Below are 24402 nucleotides of genomic sequence, written 5' to 3'. Positions count from 1 at the left end.
CTTTAACCCCTTAAGGGGTTTTCCATTTTTGCATTTTCGTTTTCAATACCCGCCTTCCCATAGTCCTAACTTTTTTATTTTTCCATTCACATTGCCTTATGAGTAGAGTTGAGCGGACACCTGGATGTTCGGGTTCGACGGGTTCGGCCGAACTTCACAAAAAAGTTCAAGTTCGGTACCCGAACTTGACCCCGAACCCGAACCCCATTGAAGTCAATGGCGACACAAACTTTTGAGCACTAAAATGGCTGTAAAAATGGCGTTGAAAGGGCTAGAGGGGTGCAAAAGGCATCAAAATGTGGTTCAGAGCATGGCAAATGCCGCTGAAGGTTCTGTCGCCTACTCGCACCTGAGGAAGGTTTTTCACTTGTGTGTGTAGCTGGCACAGATCGACCACATACATCCCTGCAGCAGGAGTTCTACCAGCAGCACCATGACCGGGGCCACGTCAAATTTGGGATCTTGCCCAAAATATTTTTTATTTTTTTGTAGCAGAATAGAACAACAGTATCTTACGTGTGCATATGACAGATGCAGCAAAGGCTGCAAAATTGTTTTTTGCCCTAAATAGGTGTTTTTTTCTATAGCAGAATAGAACAACAGTATCTAAAGGGTGTATCTCACAATGACATATGCAGCAAAGGCTGCAAAATTAAGAATTTTGCCCTAAATGGGTGTTTTTTTAATAGCAGAATAGCACAGCAGTATCTAAAGTGTTTATCTCGCACGTACAGATGCAGACAAGGCCGCAAATTAAGATTTTTGCCCAAAATGGGTGTTTATTTAGTACCAGAATAGCACAGCAGTATGTAAAGGGTTTATCTCACAGATGCAGCAAGGGCTGCAAAATTAAGATTTTCGCCCTAAATGGGTGTTTTTTTTAATAGCAGAATAGAACAACAGTATCTAAAGGATGTATCTCACAATGACATATGCAGAAAAGGCTGCAAAATTAAGATTTTTTCCCCAAAATGGGTGTTTTTTAAAACCAGAATAGCACAGCAGTATCTAAAGCGTGTATCTCACACGTACAGATGCAGACAAGGCAGCAAATTAAGATTTTTGCTCACAATGGGTGTTTTTTTAATACTAGATCAGCACAGCAGTATCTAAAGCATGTATCTCACACTGACAGATTCAGAGAAGGCCGCAGATTGTGTATTTTGCCCTAAATGGGTGTTTTTTAAAACCCAGAAAATTATAGCTGTATTTCTAGCTTAAATTGCACACTGACTAATTGAGCAGAGGCCCCAGATGGAGGGTATTGCAATAAATGGGTGTTTTTTTAAAAGCCAGAAAATTATTGAAGTATTTCAAGCTTGTTTTAACAATAACAGATGCAGCAAATAGTGCAATATTAAGTACTTTGGCCAAAAAGGGTGTTTTTTTAACAACAGAATATGACAGCAGTATATAACGCTTGAATTTCACACTGACAGATGCAGACAATGCCGCAAATTAAGTATTTTGCCCAAAAATGGGTGCTTTTTAGATAACAGAATATGACAGCAGTATATAATGCTTGAATTTCACACGTACAGATGTAGCAAGGGCTGTAAAATTTAGTATTTTGCCCAAAAAGGGTGTTTTTTAAAACACAGGAAATTAAAGCTGTATTTCTAGCTTAAATTGCACAGTGACTAATGTGGCAGAGGCCCCAGATGGAGGGTATTGCAAAAAATTTGTGTTTTTTTAAATCCAGAAAATTATTGAAGTATTTCAAGCTTGTTTTTAGCAATCATAGATTCAGCAAAGGCTGCAATATTAAGTACTTTGCCCAAAAAGGGTGTTTTTTTTATAACAGAATCGTCACCGCCAGTTCTGCGAGAAGCTCTGGCAGATGTTCTTCTCTACCTCTTGTATGATGTTCTTTGTTTTGGTTTCACTTTCTCATCTCCTTTCCTTCTGCCAGGTGTCACTTATTTAGACATAATCGTCTTCCTTTATATTCCCTCCCATACTGCCTCACTTTGGGGTTTATACTACTTCCTGGATGAAGTGTTCACTGCTGGAGGCTGCGTCTGCTGTTTGCTCACATAAGTTCTTTTACTTTAGTGTGTTTGCTTGCTGGCTTGATTCTAGGTGACCCTGACTCCCTGACTAAGTGCAGGGAGCCGATGGTCATATCCCCTCACTATTATAGGGTTTTCAGGTGTCACACAGGCTTGGGTACGTGGGCATGCAATCGTCTACCATCGAGACCCTTGTATGTGCATAGCAGTCAGGGAGAGCTCTTAGGGTTTTATAGGGCTCACCTATAAGCTCCTTAGTTTGGGATAAAGCCAGTCGCTCGTTTATTTATAGGTTCCAGCTATCTGCAAATCTCATCCATGACAAGAATATGACAGCAGTATATAACGCTTGAATTTCACACTGACAGATGCAGCAAGGGCTTTAAAATGTAGTATTTTGCCCAAAATGGGTGTTTTTTAAAACCCAGAAAATTATAGCTGTATTTCTAGCTTAAATTGCACACTGACTAATGCGGCAGAGGCCCCAGATGGAGGATATTGCCAAAAATGGGTGTTTTTTTAAAGCCAGAAAATGATTTAAGTATTTCAAGCTTGATTTTAACAATCACAGATGCAGCTTAGGCTGCAATATTAAGTTGTCACGACTGTGACTGATCCAGACAGGTCTGGGAGGAGAAGGTCGCAGCGACTTGCTACTCGCGATAGCTTGTGAGTTATCTCCATGGTTCAGGGTATGTCATCCAGGTTTTGCCTTGTGAACCTTTTTGTCCTGACTGGGAGTTTGTAGGCATCCTTCTCAGGTGAGTCCTGTCTGCCACTCCCAGCTACTATATTAGTTTCAGTTTCACTTGCAGTCATTGCCAGATATAGTCCTTACTTCCAGTTCTATTCTGACCTTTGAAGGAGATCGTTTGATGGTGTTGCTGTGGAGCTCTTGTCCGGCGTGGACTGTCGTGATTGGGATCGCCTTCTCTGCTCGTGACTGGATAAGTCTATCTCTGCTATAGTTTGTTTGTTGCTGTCTTCCCCTGCTGTTCTCCTAGACATGAGTGATGGTGACTAGTGCTCCCATCGGCCTTTCCCCACTCTAGGCTTGTTTAGAGTGACTGAGGGTTTAGGCATCCTGCTCGCCGCACGGGTTCACACCCCGTCTAGGGTATCAGGGCAGACAGGTGCCAGCTTAGGGTTAGTCAGGGGTGGCCATACTATTCCCATCCGTAGATAAGGGTCCCCCTTCCCCTCCGTCTGGTGCGACACGACTGCTGCTGGGATAGCAGTCATGACATAAGTACTTTGCCCAAAATGGGTGTTTTTTTTACTAACAGAATATGACAGCAGTATATAACGCTTGAATTTCACACTGACAGATGCAGCAAGGGCTTTAAAATTTAGTATTTTTCCCAAAAAGGGTGTTTTTTAAAACCCAGAAAATTATAGCTGTATTTCTAGCTTAAATTGCACACAGACTAATGTGGCAGAGGCCCAGGATGGAGGGTATTGCCAAAAATTGGTGTTTTTAAAAACCAGAAAATTATTGAAGTAATTCAAGCTTGTTTTTAACAATCATAGATGCAGCAAAGGCTGCAATATTAAGTATTATGTAAAATGATGATAGAAATTCCAGCACCTGCAATCTCTGAGTGATGGTTTATTTATTTTCAGTAGTGGACAATACAACATCAATAGCACAAATCTTCGCATATCCATTTACAGTCAACACGTTTCGAACAAGTGAATGTTCTTACTCATGACTGGCATGCTACCTCAGATATTCCACTTACTTATAAACTTTGTGATTCACCATCCCTCAATTGCTGGGGGGGGGGGTGTTTAAGTTTAGGTGTAGATAATGGAGTGGATTAACCGTAGGTAGAATAGCCGTCTGTTTTTGCTTCCAATACAAAAAAGAATCTAGTACATATTAAAAGAAAACACGATGTGGTTTTGCTTGGATTAGGTGAAAATTTTCACAGGCACTGTGTCAACATATGTACATTCCCTGTGTTCAGATACCGAACCAGAGAAAAAATGCAGTGTCTGAACTTGGATCTATTGCAAATCAACATCATATATACATGCAGTTATAAACAAACATATATAGCTCCAACTTGTACAGGTTAAATGGTTACTTTCTTTTTAATAAATATACATTAATTATTTCCTTAGATTTAAACCTGTAGGGTGTCTGGTGTTTAGCCTTAAATCCAGAAGGCTTCTCTTTGTAGGGTTAAGGTGTGCAGGCTTCTGTTGTGGGAGGCAATAAAATGTTTGGCGGCATTCAAAATATTAACATATGCGCTATTTGTGATATAGTTCAAATGCTCCAATAATCTAGATTTAAATTTCCGAATTGTACAGCCCACATATATGCATTCCTCACACTCAATCACATAAACCACTCCGGTAGAATTACAATTAATATATGACCTGATAGGAAAATGGTTAGTGTCAGAAGAGTCTCGGAAACCCTTCCGCGGGACAACATAACCGCAGGCTCTGCAAGGATGACTGCCGCATCGTATGAATGCTGTATATTTTAACCAGGTCTGTTTGCATTTTGATTTAGGTGAGGAGGTGAAAGGAGAGGGAGACAGGGAAGTCGCAAGAGACGGAGGTCGTCTTGAGACCACCCTGTGTCCATCCCTCAATAGTTTGTATAGCATATGATCCTCGAACAACAAAGGAATGCACTTTGAAATAGATTCTTGGATTTGATGGAACTGGTTACTGTATGTAAGAACCAGAGTTGGCAGTTGTTTGTTTTTAGATCTGTCAATGGAAATAATATTTCCAAATAACAGATCCCGACGTACTTTTCTTTGTGCTATTCCCTGTGCCCTTTGAATCATCCACATCGGGTAATACCGAGATAAAAGACGTGTAGTGATGACTTTGCCCTCATTTTGAAACTGTATCATCACTGCAATTACGTCTTGCGCTAATGAATTCGCCAACAGGTATGGCCTTTATCGTGTGTATGGGGTGGTGGCTGTCTGCCCTGAGAATTGTGTTACCCATTGTTGGTTTGCGATATGTTTTTGTTTGAACCACCTCACCTGTGCCTGTTAAAGTTAGGTCCAAGAAGTCAATAGTAACCGCATTGTGTGAACACACGAAGCGGAGACTGTAGGGGTTATCATTAGGATAGACTTGAAATGAGGGTATGGCAGATACATCGCCAGCCCAAACAATGAGCAGATCGTCGATGTATCTGCCATACCACTCAATCTCTTCCAAATAAGGATTGTCTGCACTAAAAATATAGCGTTCTTCCCAGTAAGACATGTTGATGTTTGCTAGGGATGGGGAAAATTTTGCCCCCATAGAAACTCCCTGTACTTGTAAGTAATACAAATCATTAAAACAGAAATAATTGTGCACCGACAAAAATTGTGTAACTTCCAGTATATATTCTATATATTCATGGTCATGATGACTATATTTATGTAGATGGGATTCTAATGCCAGGAGAGCAATGTGATGTGGAATCGAGGGGTAAAGACTTACAACATCCGCAGTAAGGCAATTGTAATTGGGACACCATTTTTTATCAAAGAAGCTTCTTTATACAACTCCAGTGTCCTTTATATAAGCCGGGGTTCGTTTTACTAAAGGTTGCAAAATGGAGTCTAACCACTGACCTAATATTTCGGTCAGTGTGCCAATTCCTGACACTATTGGGCGGAGCGGTGGTGGGTTCATTCCTTTATGGATTTTTGGTAAGGCATGGATAATAGGTGTGATGGGCGTCTAAACATCCGAATAGGAATATTCTTTATGCGAGAAATAACCCAAATCCCTACCTCTACATATTATATCAAGATATTCTTTTCTGTACAATTCAATAGGATTTGATGCTAACCTTTTGTATGTGGAGGAGTCCATAACAATATCCATCATCTGACTTTCATACACATTTCTATCAAGAACCACCACCGCTCCGCCTTTGTCAGCCATTTTAATCGCAATACTGTGGGTGTCTTTCAGTTCTCTGAGGGCTATCCTATGTTGTTTAGTCAAATTATTATGCCTATATATACTGTCCTTATATTCATTAATAAAGGGCAGTTCTTTCTCCATCACCTCTTGAAAGATATCCATGCCCACAGTACTCTATTTTTTGGGGTAGAACTGTGGGTTAGCGACGCAAAATTTTTGCGTCACAAAATCCAGAGCTCCAGTTTATTTAAAATAATGAGAGTTGTTTGTTCTCTGAAAGACAGACCTGAATACATATTATTATCCTTATTTTGTGGTAAAGGGGATCCTCTGTGTCCGAGTTGCTCTCCATCTCAGAAAAATGATTTTTTTACTGTTAAATTTCTTAATATCAATCAAGGTGGAGAACATATCAAAATCAGTGGATGGGAGAGAAAGTTTAAACCCAAAGTCAGAACTTCATGTAGATATTTGGTTAGTACAATCTCAGACAAATTCACAACATCAATAATATCATTAGATTCTGATACACATGTTATTTCTTTTGAGGGCGGGTTGCCATATTGTGTGCTTTTTTCTGGTTAGTATGCTTCCTTCTCCCCTGCCTGAAACATTTTTTTCTTTTTATAGTTGTGTAAGGAATATTTTTTTGTTTTTTATAATAGAAGGACTTTGTATTAGAAACAGTATCTCTTGAATCAGTCCTAGATTTTTCCAATGTTTGAATCTCTGTACTAGAGATGGCCTTGCGGTTCGCCCAGCAGTCATTTCGCGGCGAACTTTGCACGTTCACGATTCGCCAAACATGCGAACATATGGAGATATTCACGCCCACCATATTCTTTTACATTGTGAAGAACTTTGACCCATGACACATCCATCAGGTGGTACAGGACAGCCAATTGAGACGTTTCAGCACATGGACATACCCCCTACCTTATAAATAAACCTGATCTGGCAGCCATTTTACATTCAGTGTTTTGCCAGTGTAGGGAGAGGTTGCTGTGTGGAGCAGGGACAGGCTGTTAGGGACACCAAACTCTTTTTAAGGACTGGTATAAGTGTGCTATTGATAGGTGTGATACACAGAGGGGTGCGATATGCTTATAATATACTTTTATAATGAGTAAAAAACACATAGATCTATATAGTGATCACCTGGAAGTCAGGGGCTAGGGGCTTACTAGGGCCATTTTTATAAGGTTCCGGACAGAGTCGCTCTTATCAGGGCCGGTGGTCTGTGGTTAGGCTATCAGGGCCAGAATAGCACCCCCCTGTAGGGCAATATCAGGGACAGTTCTTTGCCCACCCTGTCCTTCAATACCACATCATCACTCAGTCCAGGGATAGATGTTTTTTGCTTTCCCTCCGGGATTCATGGATGTGCACTGGAACCCCCCGAATTGTGGTACTGTAGGACATATGGTTTCTTATTTGGTGCCGCCGAGCACCTGATTTAGTGCAGCCGAGCACTTGTTATTGCCTACCACATCTATGGTTATTGATTAACTTTATTAATTTGATTTATTTTCATTTTGAGGGATATCTTTTCCATTCACACGTCCGCAATATGGGTCCACATACGTTCTGCAATTTTGCGGAACGGGTGCAGACCCATTCATTTTCAATGGGGCCGGAATGTGCTGTCCGCATCCGCATTTTGGGATCCGCATCCGCATTTGCGGATCCGCACTTCCGCATCCGTGCTTCCGTTTCGGCAATAAAATAGAACATGTCCTATTCTTGTCTGCAATTGCAGACAAGATTAGGCATTTTCTATTATAGTGCCGGCGATCTGCGGTCCACAAATTGCGGAATGCACATTGCAGGTGTCCGTGTTTTGCGGATCCGCAAAACACTTACGGACGTGTGAATGGACCCTCATAGTAACATTATTAAAGGTTACGTTTTATCTTTTTGTATATTCTAATGGATTGCCTTCCTTGTACAATGTTATAATATACTTTCTATGTTAGAAAGTATATTATAGTGCATTTGTATTGTGCAGCAGTTGAGTGCGGTTCTGCTGCGATACTGCAGGTATATAGAGGGACAAGCGTTATTGGAACAAATAATTTCTACTGGTGTGATATACCAGTCGTCCCCCAAAAAAACAGATGGAAGCGGGGTGTTATATACCAATATACTTTCTTTATAGTGCATTTGTGTACTGTATAGTACATTTGCATATGCGAAAATTATATTACCGATATTTCACATTGAAAAAAATAATGAATGGAGATCGCAAATTCGAATAATGCATCTGGTATGTCACTGTCCATGTGGGACTATTTGTGCACTTTTTTTTTTAAATTTAACATCTTTATTACTATACAAAACCAGTACACAAACAGAAAATTCATCCTTATTATAAATTATCACCATTTTTTCCCTTGACCCAATTACCTCCCCCCCCTGCAATGCGTCCACCCCCCCTCGAAAAGAAATAGGGAGAAGGGGAGAGAGAAGAGAAAAAAAATATATATATATTAATAAGTAAATAAATAAATAAATATATTTCATATACAATCATATCAGAACTACCAGCCGTCCCATATCTTAACCCATTTCTCTAATCCACCTCTCTGCTTATAGTGAATCCGTTCATAGTTTTTAACCTTGTTAACCAGGTTTATCCAATTGTTTACCTCTGGGGCATGGCGTGCGAACCTGCTCCGACTGATCAGGAGCCTGGCCAATAGTAGTGTTCTACCTAATAGGATCTTTTGAGATTTATGACTACTTAATGACTATTTGTGCACTTCTAGTAATTATTTCTTGGCTGCAAATATAAGCGGAAGGTTTTTCAGGTTCGCCTGCCATTAAAATGAATGGGACCCACCGCAAACTTGCGGTTCGCGAACATTTGATCGCGGTCGCGAACCGTCCCGGCAGATGTTCGTCCATCACTGCTCTGTACTAATATCTGAGAAGTCCACCTCTGAAGATTCAAAGCTGACTGATGAGCTCTTCCTGTAGTTTTTGTTTCTTTTTTTGTTTCTTTTTTCAAGATAGATTTTGGTGTTTGGTAAGGGTTATCTCTTCTTCCCCATTTATATACTTGATTTTTGTCATAGTCGTACAGGTCCCATTGAACTTTTTTGTGTTTAGTTTCCATAATACTTTCTTCTAATGTTTGAATGCAAACAGTGATTTGTTTTCTTGCTGCTCTGTATATTTAGGAAGGGATTCATATTGTAATAGATTACTCTTACATTGTTCAATCTCAGTTTGTAGGGAGGAAATTTTATCTCCCTCATATTCGACAATTAAAGACATCAACTTTGTTGAACAGTCGCTGAGAATGTCATTCCATGATTTGACAAATTGTTCCGAGAAGATTGTGGTTGAATTTTTTTTAATTCTTAGTCCTCTAGGGATCATATTTTAGCAACGTAGTATGGTCCCACCACAGCGACATAAATTTTTGTAATTGTAGCATATTACTGTCTATAGATAGACTGTTTTGTAGTAGTGTGTCAAATGTTGTAAAAACTTGTTCCGCTTTTGTTTTGCGGTCGGGCATAGACACATGAGCCATGCATGGAAATCAGGATATGTGTCGAAGATTATAGAGCCGACAGTCCACTATCACTGGTAGAGGAAACACTCTTGGGGTGTGGATGTGCAGGGAGACACGGATACAAAACTTCATGTAATATAAACAATGGGAAAATCCAGCTCACCCGCTTTAAGGATCCAAACAATTCATTCTTGGTGCACGGAGATGTAGGTAGGACCTCAATAGTTGTAAAATGATAGAAATTCCAGCACCTGCAATCTTTGCGTGATGGTTTCTTTATTTCCAGTAGTGGACATGACAATATCAATAGCACAAATCTTCACATATCCATTAACAGTCAACGCGTTTCGAACAAGTGAATGTTTTTACTCATGACTGGCGTGCTACCTCAGATATTCCACTTTCTTATAAACTTTGTGATTCACCATCCCCCAATTGCTGGGGGGGGGGTTAAGTTCAGGTGTAGATAATGGAGTGGATTAACCGTAGGTAGAATAGCCATCTGAAGATTTTCACCTAATCCAAGCAAAACCACATCGTGTTTTCTTTTAATATGTACTAGATTCTTTTTTGTATTGGAAGTAAAAACAGACGGCTATTCTACCTACGGTTAATCCACTCCATTATCTACACATAAACTTAACCACCCCCCCAACAATTGGGGGATGGTGAATCACAAAGTTTATAAGGAAGTGGAATATCTTAGGTAGCACGCCAGTCATGAGTAAGAACATTCACTTGTTTGAAACGTGTTGACTGTAAATGGATATGCGAAGATTTGTGCTATTGATGTTGTATTGTCCACTACTGGAAATAAAGAAACCATCACTCAAAGATTGCAGATGCTGGAACTTCATCATCATTTTACAACTATTGAGGTCCCACCTACATCTCTGTACACCAAGGGTGAATTGTTTGGATCCTTAAAGCGGGTGAGCTGGATTTTCCCATTGTTTATATTAAGTGTTTTGCCCAAAATTTGTGTTTTTTTTAATAACAGAATATGACAGCAGTATATAACGCTTGAATTTCACACATACAGATGCAGCAAGGGCTGTAAAATTGAGTATTTTACCCAAAAAGTGTGTTTTTTAAAAACCAGAAAATTACAGCTGTATTTCTATCTTAAATTGCACACTGACTAATGCGGCAGAGGCCCCAGATGGAGGGTATTGCCAAAAATGGGTGTTTTTTCAAAGCCAGAAAATTATTGAAGTATTTCAAGCTTGTTTTTAGCAATCATAGATTCAGCAAAGGCTGCAATATTAAGTACTTTGCCCAAAATGGGTGTTTTTTAAAACCCAGAAAATGATTGCTGTATTTCTACCTTAAATTGCACAGACACCAGATGTAGGATATTGTCAAAAATTTGTGTTTTTTTAAATCCAGATTATTATTGCTGTATTTCAAGCTTGGATTTGAATGTCGCAAAAGCACATATGCAGTGCTGGTGCACTGAGATGGCATAAAATGGCCGCCGCCCACCTAACTAACAGACGGATAAAAGTTTTTTTTCTCTGTCACTGGGCTCAGGGCAGGGTAAAAAGATTGTGCACTGCACCCACACAACTAAATCTATGTAGATTACTGAGTTCAATTGCAGTTCTGATTAAAGTTTCTTTCCTATTCTCTCCCTCACAGCATCAGCATCCTCTCCCTACACTACTAAGAGCAGAGTGACGTGCAGCGCTACGTGACTCCAGCTTATATAGAGGCTGGGTCCCATGCTGCACTGGCCAATCACTGCCATGCCATTAGTAGGCATGGCTGTGATGGCTTCTAAGGGCACAAAGTTAAACGCTTGTTGATTGGCTGCTCTGCAGCCTTTAAAAAAGCACCATTTACTCGCTGAACACCGAACCCGAACCTAAACTTTTACTGTAATATTCGGGTTCAGGTCTGGGGTCCAAAAATCCTAAAGTTCGGTACAAACCCTAACTTTACAGTTCGGGTTCGCTCAACCCTAGTCACAGCCCTATAGATAGCCTCAGCCATCTTGGATTCTGCCATTTTCCAGTGTACTTAGTGCATGGAGAAACGTCAGCAGGCGCTAGAGACAGTGGTAGAAAAGACTTTAAAACTTTTATTTTGCTGTAGAGAAGTTCAGGGAAAGGATAGGGAGGAATGATTCCACTATATTGAAGCAGAACAGGGTTCAGTAGGGGAGGTTACAGCCTGGCTAATAGGAACAATCCTATTACACCTTGCTGCACTGACTGGGGATCCAAATTGCCATTATACAGCTCTGTAATAACAGCAAACCATTCTTGTTATTGGGATGCAAGTGCTGTTTGATACAGCCATTAACAGGGTTTATTACAAATAAATATTTCTAAGTCGTATTTGCCCTTGTGCGGTGCAGTTATATGTTTTAAAGCATTTTTTGGCTTGTATTAGTGGGAAAAAAGGGCTTTTTGGGGTGTATAAGTGGCAAAAAAATATATATTTGCCATTTAGCGGTGTCATTGTTCTAAAGCCTTTTGTGGCTTGCATAAGTGGAAACAAATAAGGGCCTATTTGCCGTTCAGCGGTGCAGTTATAAAAAGCCCTTTTTGGTGTGTATTAGTGAAAAAAAAGGGCTTATTAGCCGTTGTGTGGTGAAGTGAGAAAATTACTGACTTTTTTGGAGTGTTTTAATTTCTTTTATATTTATTTATTTGATCTAACAGTATGTCAGACAGAGAAGCCTCTTCCTTGCACAGTGGGAGTGGCAGAGGTTTAAATGTTTTTGGCGCAGGCACAGGTCGCAGCAGAGTAATGAGGTGTGGCAGCAGGCGTTGCAGCAAGAGTCCTGCGCTCCCTGTGTCATCTAGTGGTCGTGTCTTGACCAGAAACCCAGCGGTTCTTGAATGGTTGATAGAGATGAGCGAATCGAAGCTTACGAAGTGGAATTCGCTCTGAATTTCAGGAAAAATTAGATTCGCACTGAATGCAAATTTCCTTGCGCTTTGTGGTAATGAATCACATTTTTCCTAAAATGGCTGCTGCACGTGTGAGGACATGGAGAAAGGAACTCTGGGAAGGCGGAATCACCCATAATGCCATACATGCAGCCAATCAGTAGCCAGCCAGCCCTGTGATGTCACAGCTCTATAGATATCGGCAGCCATCTTAGATTCTGCCATTTACCAGTGTACTTAGTGCAGGGAGAGACGTCTGCAGGCGTTAGGGACAGTGATAATTTTTTTTTTTTTTAGAAGTGCAGGGTAATATTATTCAAGGAATCCTTCCACAGGGTTCAGTTGAGGAGGTGACAGCCTGGGTAATAGGAACATTCCTATTACACCTATCTGTTTAAAAGCCCTTTTTGCGTGTATTAGTGAAAAAAGGAAAAATATATTTGCTGCTCAGCAGTGCAGTTATCTGTTTTAAAGCCCTTTTTGCGTGTATTAGTGGAAAAAGGAAAAATATGTTTGCCGCTCAGCGTTGCTGTGATATATTCTAAAGCCTAGTTTGCCGTGTATTAGTGGCGAAATATAAATATATTTGCAGTTCAGCGTTGCACTTATCTGTTAAAAAACCTTTTGCATTGTGTAAAAGTAGAAAAAAAATTAGGGCCTACCGTAATTGTCGTTCAGAGGTGCAGTTATATGTGGTAAAGCCCTTTTTGCGGTATGGACCGAATAATGTAGTGGTGAAATTTTTTATGTGAAACCATCTTTTTTGGCGGAAAATTGATGGGTGATTCTAGACTTTCTTCTGTATGAAATAAATTCTATTATCCTTTCACTGGTGAAATCTTTTATTTCAACCATGTTTTCTTCGGAAAAATTGATTGGTGATTGTAGACCTCTTTTAGATGTATGGACCGAATTATGCCGTCGTGGGTCCAGCAGTAAACATAATGAAGACACTGATGACAACACACCAGCAGACTTTGCCTTTACCATCTATTTACAATTAAATCAAACAGCTTCACTAAGTTGAAAACATTCATGTGTTTTTATCTGCTCTGTCTGCATTTGATCTCCACAGCACCCAAGACATGACAGGAGAGCCTCTGCTTTGGAGTCCAAGTCCAGTTTCTTAAGATCAGGAGTTCCATCACAATTGTGCATAACAATCTTGCTCCCTGTGCAAAGCCATAACAAAAGGTCTCCGTAGGCATACACATCAGAGGAAGCTGAAGCTGGTTGCCCCAATTTTAATTCAGGAGCAGTAAACAGCGGGAAGCAAATAGAGTTGGGTGAACTCTGCTGCTCTGTATCTCTTGTGAAGTCAATATCTCCTGCTATGCCCCCTCACGATATACAGCAAATACATTATTTTCATGTAGAGATCCAAGAATTATGCCGTTCAGCGGTGCAGTTATATGTGGTAACTACAATTTTTGTACTTCCCCTTTAAGAGCAGGGATATAGTGTGTTAACCAACATATGCTACTACTAATGTCCTTTTGGACTGAATATCACCAATTTTCCTGCACCTACCTACTTAACTAAGACTTAACTTTTAATTCATATTGTTTAATATTACTGGTGTAAATGACTAATTTAATTTAAAACTTTCAGTGATCACTGGCCTTTATATATCACATAGACCACCTTGTCAGGGCTGTCACCTGACTGGGTTAGTAAGGTTGATGCACACTTGTGCCACCAGGCTGCGCGCTGCCTGTGTATTAGATATGCACTGTGCGATTCATTTCCCTTATACTAATAAGCCTCAGTGATTTACTGCCATAAAATCAGAGCTTCACGCTGCCCCCCGACATGTTTCGCCGTTACACGGCGTCTTCAGGGGTTAGGGCAGAATGTGAGCGTGTCCTCCTCGCGGCCGGCTTATAATACCTCTGTTGGTGACGTCATTACTTGGGGCGTCACTAAGGGGGCGTGGTGGGGATCTCTACTAGGATGCTGATTGGATGCGTTACAGGGCTCGGCCTGCTATCGTCATGGCCGCCGCCCACCAGCATCATCTTCCTCCTATCTTCTTCATTCTAGTTGGTCCGCGTCATCGGGTAACGCCTACTTACGTCATGGTTCCGCCCACCCGACGTCAACTACCTCCTAGGAGGTAGTTGACGTCGGGTGGGCGTAACCATGACGTAAGTAGGCGTTACCCGATGACGCGGACCAACTAGAATGAAGAAGATAGGAGGAAGATGATGCTGGTGGGCGGCGGCCATGACGATAGCAGGCCGAGCCCTGTAACGCATCCAATCAGCATCCTAGTAGAGATCCCCACCACGCCCCCTTAGTGACGCCCCAAGTAATGACATCACCAACAGAGGTATTATAAGCCGGCCGCGAGGAGGACACGCTCACATTCTGCCCTAACCCCTGAAGACGCCGTGTAACGGCGAAACATGTCGGGGGGCAGCGTGAAGCTCTGATTTTATGGCAGTAAATCACTGAGGCTTATTAGTATAAGGGAAATGAATCGCACAGTGCATATCTAATACACAGGCAGCGCGCAGCCTGGTGGCACAAGTGTGCATCAACCTTACTAACCCAGTCAGGTGACAGCCCTGACAAGGTGGTCTATGTGATATATAAAGGCCAGTTATATGTGGTAAAGCCCTTTTTAGAGGTGACATTTTTTATGTGACACAGCCTTTTTTCGGGAAAATGTATGGGTGATTGTACATCTCCTTTTGCGGCATGGACCAAAGTACATAGTGGTGAAATTCTTTATGTGACACTGGCTTTTTTTCAGAAAATGTATGGGTGTATGTACACCTCCTTTTGCGGTATGGACCGACTTAGTTAGTGGTGAAATTCTTTATATGACACTGGTTTTTATTCGGAAAATGTATGGTTGAATGTACACCTCCTTTTGCGGTGTGGACTGAAGTACTTAGTGGTGAAATTCTTTATGTGACACTGGCTTTTTTTCAGAAAATGTATGGGTGAATGTACACCTCTTTTCACAGAATTGACCGACTTATTCAGTGGTGAAATTCTTTATGTGACACTGGCTTTTTTCCAGAAAATATATTTGTGAATGTACACCTCCTTTTGCGGTATGGAACAACTTACTTAGTGGTGTTATGTGACACAGGCTTTTTTTATTTTTATTCATGGGTAATTGTACACCTCTTTTTGCGATATGGGCCGAATTACGTAGTGGTGAAATGTGTTATGTGAAAAAGGCTTTTGAGGGAAAATTTATGGGTGACTGTACACCTCCTTTTGCTGTATGGGCTGACTTATGCAGTGTTGAAATTTTAAATTTCAAAGCAAACTCTGCTGCTCTGTATGTCTTGTAAAGTCAATGTCTCCAAATATTCCCCTCTCGCAATTTACACCAAATACATTATTTTCATGTGGAGATCCAAGAATTATGTTGGAGGCATGTAGTGTATGCAAGTCATGTGCGACCCCTCTCATCACTCTCACGCTGTTCTGCACCTGGTTTGCCTGGGCGAACTGAGTCACACAGGAGAGGAACTGCTCCGGGTACTTCATCAAGAAATCGAATCCTGGCTTTCTCTGTGACAACTCAAAATCGGAACCATGATGACCGACAATGGGAATAACATGGTGTTGGCACTGCGAAAAAGGAGCACTAAGCCATGCACCCTGCATGGCACAAGTGTACAATCTGGTTGTCAAGCGGTTCCTGAAGTATTCCACTCATCTGCAAAACATCCTAAAAATGGCCAGGAAACTTAGCATGTACTTCAGCCACTCGTACACTGCAAAGCACACCCTCCTTGAGCTGCAGCGGCAGAACAGCATTCCCCAACATAGGCTGATATGCGACGTTTCCACCCATTGGAATTCCACCATCGATATGTTGGACTGACTATACGAACAGAGAAAGGCTTTACAGCATTTCTTGATGATCCAAGCGGACAAGAGGACTCCCCTGTGTAACTTCGATGTGAGCCAGTGGCAGCTCATGCGTGACCCCTGCCATTTGCTCAGGCCCTTTGAGGAGGCTATGTTATTTGTCAGTCACCAGGACTACGGGATGAACAACATCATTCCACTGCTTCATGTCCTGGAACAGATGCTGGTAAATCTGGCTGGTCAAGGGACTGGAGAAGTGGCGCCTAGATCTCATGGCCACATGAGCCCTGTTGGGGTTAAACTGATGGAGGAGGACATTGGAGCACAAGCAATGTATAGCGAAATGGGTGGTTTTTCTACATAGGTGACAAGAGAGGAGGAGCAGAAGCAGCCAGAGGAGCTACAGGGTGATAAGAAAGACGAGGCAGAGGACCCAGACACACCGTGGCAGTATGCATTGGAGATGGAGGCAGGGAGTCCATCCAAGTCACTTGCACAAATAGCCTGAAGCATGCTTACTTGCTTGTGTTGTGACAGCCAAGATGTCACCATTTGGCAGAGGGATGGCTTCTGGCTCCCCACCTTGTTGGACCCTTGCTACCGGTCCAAATTGGGGGCCTTTATCACACCTGCTGAGAGGGAGGACAAACTGAACTACTATATAGACTTCCTATGTAGTCAGTTGGCTGCTGCCTATCTGTGCCATCGTCCACCCTCTCACAGGTCTGACCAGGGCGCCCTCTGCGCTCATGTTCCTCTGCTATGGCTGCTGTGGCAGGGTGGGGGGTGGATGTAGATGCAATTCCAGCTTCATCAGCAGCAACTTGAATTTAGAGTCGCTGATGAGCAGCTTTCTTCATCCGCCTAGTTAAGAAACTACTCACCAGCAGCAGCAGCTAAACCTAGAGCAGGACCTGAACCAGTAGTGGCATACTTGGACAGCACCCTTCCACCCCACATTGAATATCCGCTGGACTACTGGGCAGCAAAAGTGGACTTGTGGACGCAACTGGCAGAGTTTTCCCTGGAAAAGCTGTCCTGCCCGGCCAGTAGTATGGCATCAGAGTGGGTGTTTAGTGCAGTGGGAGCCATAGTTATCCCAAGAATAAATTGCATGTCCACCCAAAATGTGGAGAGATGAAGAATCATGCTTGGATCAGTAATGATTTCCACCCACCAAAGCCTGATGCATCAGACTTTGACAAAAGACACCGGTTTCTTTTGGCTACCTGCCAAGTGCTCCTTCTTTCACCCACCATTTTCAGCTGGTACTGGTATTGTCATCCACCTACCCACTCTGTCACGGGATCACTCTGTGGTCTCCTGATGCTTATGCAACCTCCACACTATGTCACCTTGCCACTCTGTGGTCTCCTGATGCTGCTGCCACCTCCACACTATGTCACCTTGCCACACTGTAGTCTCCTGATGCTGCTGCCACCTCCACACTATGTCACCTTGCCACTCTGTGGTCTCCTGATGCTGCTAGTACCTCAACACTATGTCACCTTGCTACTCTGTGGCCTCCTGATGCTGCTGCCACCTTCACACTGGCATTGTGCCACCCTGTGGCCTTCTTCTGATGCTGATTCTGCCACTTCCACACTCTGTCATTGTGTCACCCAGTGGCCTCTTACTGATGCTGATGCTGCCATCTCTAAACTCTGTCATTGTGCCTCTCTGTGTTCTCCTCCTGCTGCCAGCTCCAAACTGTCATTGTGCCACCCTGTTTCCTCCTCCTGATGCTTCTTCTGCCACCTCCACACTCTTTCACTGTGTCACTCTGTGGTCTCCTCATGATTCTGCTGCTGCCACCTCCACACTGTCATTGTGCCACCCTGTGGCCTCCTCCTAATGCTGCTTCTGCGACCTCTACACTCTGTCATTGTGCCACTCTGTCTCCTGATGATGCTGCTGCCACCTCCACACTCTGTCATTGTGCTACTCTGGGGCCTCCTGATGCTGCCGCCACCTACACACTGTAATTGTGTCACTCTGTTGCTTCAATTCTGATGGGACCATACAGGCCTTACATCTGCTACACAGACAGGATCCATTGTGCGTCTCATTTTCCCTTCCTTCTGACACATCAGAAGAAAGGTCAAATAAATAATGTCAGCCAGGCCGAAAACTAAAATAGTGGACCAGTCATGAAGTGGGGAGGGTGAGAACAGCATGAGAAGTCCACAGAGTGGACCTATGACATAGTGGTGAGGTGGAAGCAGCATAAGGGGACCAAAAAGTGGCCCAATGACAGGGTCTGTAGGTGGAAGCAGTATGAGGAGGCCAAAGAGTAGCACAATGACACAGTCTGGAGTTGGCAGCTTCAGGAGAACACCACTGAGTGGCACAATTACAAAGTCATGAGGTGGCAGCAGTATGAGGAGGCCATCAAGTGGCACAATGACAGAGTCTAGAGGTCGCGGCAGCAGCAGCATTAGGAGAAGGCCATCGAGTGGCTCAATGACAGAGTCTAGAATTGGCAGCATCAGGAGAAGGCCATCGAGTGGCACAATGATAGAGTCTGGAGGTGGAAGCAGTATGAGGAGGCCACCGAGTGGCACAATGACAGAGTCTGGAGGTGGCAGCAGTATGAGGAGACCAACGAGTGGCACAATGACAGAGTATGGAGTTGACAGCAGTATGAGGAGGCCACCGAGTGGCATAATGACAAAGTATGGAGTTGTCAGCAGTATGAGGAGTCCATCGAGTGGCACAATGACAGAGTCTGGAGGCAGCAGCAGCATCAGGAGAAGGCCAATGAGTGGCACAATGACAGAGACTAGAGTTGGCAGCAGTATGAGGAGGCCATCAAGTGGCACAATGACAGAGTCCTGAAGTGACAGCAGTATAAGGAGGCCACCGAGTGACACAATGACAGAGTCTGGAGGTGGCAGCATCAGGGGAAGGCCACAGAATAGCACAATGACAGAGTCTGGATTTGGCACTAGTATGAGAAGGCCACCGAGTGGCACAATGACAGAGTCTGAAGTTGGCAGCATTCGGAGAAGGTCTCCGAGTGGCACAATGACAGAGTCTGGAGTTGACAGTAGTATGAGAAGGCCATTAAGTAGCAGAATGATATAGTCTGGAGGTGGCGGCAGCAGCAGCATCAGGAGAAGGCCACCGAATGGCACAATGACAGAGTCTGGAGGTGGCAGCAGTAGGAGGAGGCCACCGAGTGGCAAAATGACAGAGTGTGGAGGCAGCAGCAGAATGAGGAGGCCACAGAGTGGCACAATGACAGAGTGTGGAGTTGTCAGCAGTATGAGGAGTCCATCGAGTGGCACAATGACAGAGTCTTGAGGTGACAGCAGTAAAAGGAGGCCTCCGAGTGACACAATGACAGAGTCTGGAGGTGGCAGCATCAGGAGAAGGCCACCGAGTAGCACCATGACAGAGTCTGGAGTTGACAGCAGTATGAGAAGGCCACTGAGTAGCAGAATGACAAAGTTTAGAGTTGGTGGCAGCAGCAGCATCAGGAGAAGGCCACCGAATGGCACAATGACAGAGTCTGGAGGTGGCAGCATCAGGAGAAGGCCATCGAATAGCACAATGACAGAGTCTGGATTTGGCACTAGTATGAGAAGGCCACCGAGTGGCACAATGACAGAGTCTGGAGGTGGCAGCATCAGGAGAAGGCCATCGAATAGCACAATGACAGAGTCTGGATTTGGCACTAGTATGAGAAGGCCAACGAGTGGCACAATGACAGAGTCTGAAGTTGGCAGCATTAGGAGAAGGTCTCCGAGTGGCACAATGACAGAGTCTGGAGTTGACAGCAGTATGAGAAGGCCACTAAGTAGCAGAATGATATAGTCTGGAGGTGGCGGCAGCAGCAGCATCAGGAGAAGGACACCGAATGGCACAATGACAGAGTGTGGAGGCAGCAGCAGTATGAGGAGGCCACAGAGTGTCACAATGACAGAGTGTGGAGTTGTCAGCAGTATGAGGAGTCCATCGAGTGGCACAATGATAGAGTCTTGAGGTGACAGCAGTGAAAGGAGGCCTCCGAGTGACACAATGACAGAGTCTGGAGGTGGCAGCATCAGGAGAAGGCCACCGAGTAGCACCATGACAGAGTCTGGAGTTGACAGCAGTATGAGAAGGCCACTGAGTAGCAGAATGACAAAGTCTAGAGTTGGTGGCAGCAGCAGCATCAGGAGAAGGCCACCGAATGGCACAATGACAGAGTCTGGATTTGGCACTAGTATGAGAAGGCCACCGAGTGGCACAATGACAGAGTCTGGAGGTGGCAGCATCAGGAGAAGGCCATCGAATAGCACAATGACAGAGTCTGGATTTGGCACTAGTATGAGAAGGCCACCGAGTGGCACAATGACAGAGTCTGAAGTTGGCAGCATTAGGAGAAGGTCTCCGAGTGGCACAATGACAGAGTCTGGAGTTGACAGCAGTATGAGAAGGCCACTAAGTAGCAGAATGATATAGTCTGGAGGTGGCAGCAGTAGGAGGAGGCCACCGAGTGGCAAAATGACAGGGTGTGGAGGCAGCAGCAGTATGAGAAGGCCACAGAGTGTCACAATGACAGAGTGTGGAGTTGTCAGCAGTATGAGGAGTCCATCGAGTGGCACAATAATAGAGTCTTGAGGTGACAGCAGTAAAAGGAGGCCTCCGAGTGACACAATGACAGAGTCTGGAGGTGGCAGCATCAGGAGAAGGCCACCGAGTAGCACCATGACAGAGTCTGGAGTTGACAGCAGTATGAGAAGGCCACTGAGTAGCAGAATGACAAAGTCTAGAGTTGGCGGCAGCAGCAGCATCAGGAGAAGGCCACCGAATGGCACAATGACAAAGTCTGGAGTTGGCAGCATCAGGAGAAGGCCACCAAGTGGCACAATGACAGAGTCTGGAGGTGGCAGCAGTATGAGGAGGCCACCTAGTGGCACAATGAGAGAGTTTGGATGTAGCAGTAGCAGCAGCAGCATCAGGAGAAGGCCACTGAGTGGCACAATGACAGAGTCTGGAGGTGGCAGCAGTATGAAGAGGTGAGGAGGCCACCGAGTGGCACAATGACAGAGTCTGAAGTTGGCAGCATTAGGAGAAGGCCTCCGAGTGGCACAATGACAGAGTCCAGAGTTTACAGCAGTATGAGAAGGCCACTGAGTAGCAGAATGATATAGTCTGGAGGTGGCGGCAACAGCAGCATCAGGAGAAGGCCACCGAATGGCGCAATGACAGAGTCTGGAGTTGTCAACATCAGGAGAAGGCCATCGAGTTGCACAATGACAGAGTCTGAAGGTGGCAGCAGCAGCAGCGTCTGGATAAGGCCACCGAGTGGCACAATGACAGAGTCTGGAGGTGGCAGCATCAGGAGAAGGCCATCGAATAGCACAATGACAGAGTCTGGATTTGGCACTAGTATGAGAAGGCCACCGAGTGGCACAATGACAGAGTCTGAAGTTGGCAGCATCAGGAAAAGGCCACCGAGTGACAGAATGACAATGGGCCAGATTTATCATTAGCTCAGGTCAGAATAATGGAGTGAAAAAGTCCCAAAAAAGTCCCAAACTTTAAAACTGCGCACAAATTTGCGACTTTTTTCTGCTCTGCACTATGCTCGCCAGTTTTCTGAAAGTGGGCGTGTCTTCTTATGTAAATGAATCTCTAGACAGATTTACTATTGGGACTATTTAAAAAAGTCGCAAAAAAGTCGCAAAAAAGTCCCAATTTCACTCCAGTGAGGACCATGCTTATCTTATGAGACTTTTTAATAGAACATGCAACTTTTTCATAAAAACGTGCGACTTTTTCGTAAAGATGTGCGACTTTTGTAAAGCTGCTTACTGACGGATAAACTGCTACCGTCAAACCACATTTATTACAGTCTTAAAGGGTCGATCATAAATCTGACTTGGCTAAAACTGACTTTAGCCATATGTTAAAGTGGAGTGAGCTGTCAGAGGAATGATAAATCTGGCCCATAGTCTGGAGGTGGCAGCAGTATGAGGAGGCCAACGAGTGGCACAATGACAGAGTCTACAGTTGGCAGCATCAGGAGAAGGCTACAGAGTCTAACAATGACAGAGTCTGGAGTTGGCAGCAGTGTGAGGAGGCCACCGAGTGGCACAATGACATAGTCTGGAGGGGGCGGCAGCAGCTGTATCAGGAGAAGGCCACCGAGTGGCATAATGACATAGTCTAGAGCTGGCAGCATCAGGAGAAGGTCAACGAGTGGCACAATGACAGAGTCTGGAGGTGACAGCAGTAAAAGTAGACCTCCGAGTGACACAATGACAGAGTCTGGAGGTGGCAGCCTGAGGAGAAGGCCACTGAGCAGAACAATGACAGAGTCTGGAGTTGATAGCAGTATGAGAAGGCCACTGAGTAGCAGAATGACAAAGTCTGGAGTTGGCGGCAGCAGCAGCATCAGGAGAAGGCCACCGAATGGCACAATGACAGAGTCTGGAGTTGTCAACATCAGGAGAAGGCCACCAAGTGGCACAATGACAGAGTCTGGAGGTGGCAGCAGTATGAGGAGGCCACCGAGTGGCACAATGACACATTCTGGAGGTGGCAGCAGCATCAGGAGAAGGACACCGAGTGGCACAATGACCGTCTGGAGTTTGCAACATCAGGAGAAGGCCACCAAGTGGCACAATGACAGAGTTTGGAGTTGGCAGCAGTAAAAGGTGACCACTGAGTGGCATAATGACAGACTCTGGAGGTGGAGGCAGCAGCAGCAGTATAAAGTCTCAGAGTGGCTCAATGACAGAGTCTGGAGGTGGAGGCAGCAGGAGCAGCAGGAGGATATCATAGAGTGGCAAGTTGACATAGTTTGAAGATGGCAACTGCAGCAGCATCAGTATACCACAGAGTGGCAAGGTGATACAGTGTGGATATGGTAGCAGCAGCGTCAGGAGACCACAGAGTAGCAAGGTGACATAGTGTGGAGATGGCAGCAGCAGCATCAGGATACCACGGAATGGCAAGTTGACATAGTGTGGATATGGCAGCAGCAGCATCAGGATTCCACAGAGTGGCAAGGTGACATAGTGTGGAGATGGCAGCAGCAGCATCAGGAGACCACATAGTAACCCATATATCCAAAGAAGGTCGGCACTGCTCGAATAGTTTGGCGGTGCACGTGTCTGCGGGCAGGAATCCCAGTAGATAATTTGTGAAGAACCAGACCGGCACTCGCACTGATGAATAATCTTGCAAATTTATTTAGTCACTTATTACATCATAGTGACGCGTTTCAGCAACTAAGTGCTTTCATCAGACTGTGCGTATACATCTTACCACTAGCTCTGATATATACAAGTAAGTACAAAGAAATGACATCACATCATTTTGTTAGACTCCTCCCATAGCTGAATTTCTACGGAGTATAAGTAAATCAACACAATCCCACAGGTAAAGTGTATTTTCCGAAACATCTAGTTTCGCTATAGAAAAAACAAGAAAGGAAATATTGTTACAGATAGTCGCATAATATGAAACCACTAACATTGTAATCTCGATTTAGGCCTTTTGGATCCATGGTTTGTAATCGATGGATCCAATATGCCTCTCTTTTTAAGAGCAATTTATTTCTGTCACCACCGCGTCGAGGTAATGAAACACTTTCTATGACCTGATAGCGTAGTTGTGATATAGTATGCCCCTTTTGGTGGAAATGGTGGGGTAGTGGGAGTAACAGATTCTCTTTTCTAATTGTCGATTTATGCTTGCTCAATCAATCTTTGATTCTCATGGAAGTTTCCCCCACATACAATAAACTTCAGGGGCATTTGAGGATGTAAATTACAAATCGACTATCACTGGTGAAAACTCCCCTGATTGGGATTTGTTCACCAGAATGTGGATGTGAAAAGTGGCTACCCTTGATGACACTCGAACAATTCACAGAATTGAAGCATGGAATGTGCCTTGTCTTGGGGTGGATAATGTAGTTTGTCTAGGGCTGATTTTATTACTGCCTATATCTGCTCTAATTATCTTATCACGCAGATACCAAACATCTGAAAAAGTATTTTTCTTATCACTTCTTAAAATCGTGCTTGAGCGAAATTACTTTTTATTCCAGGACTCCTTCTTGGGACCGCGATGGGATCGAACGTCACACCGCCATACGCAAATTGCTACATGTCTTATTTTGAGAGTAATTTTATTTACTGCAATGATTTATATCTGCAACATTGTGTGTTTTGGCGTTGATTCATCGACAACATTTTTTGCGTGTGGCGTGGCGACGTTCGAACCCTCA

This window comes from Bufo bufo, chromosome 5 (genome assembly GCF_905171765.1).
Source record: "Bufo bufo chromosome 5, aBufBuf1.1, whole genome shotgun sequence".
Lineage (NCBI taxonomy): Eukaryota > Metazoa > Chordata > Amphibia > Anura > Bufonidae > Bufo > Bufo bufo.
This window is presented reverse-complemented; position numbering follows the sequence as displayed.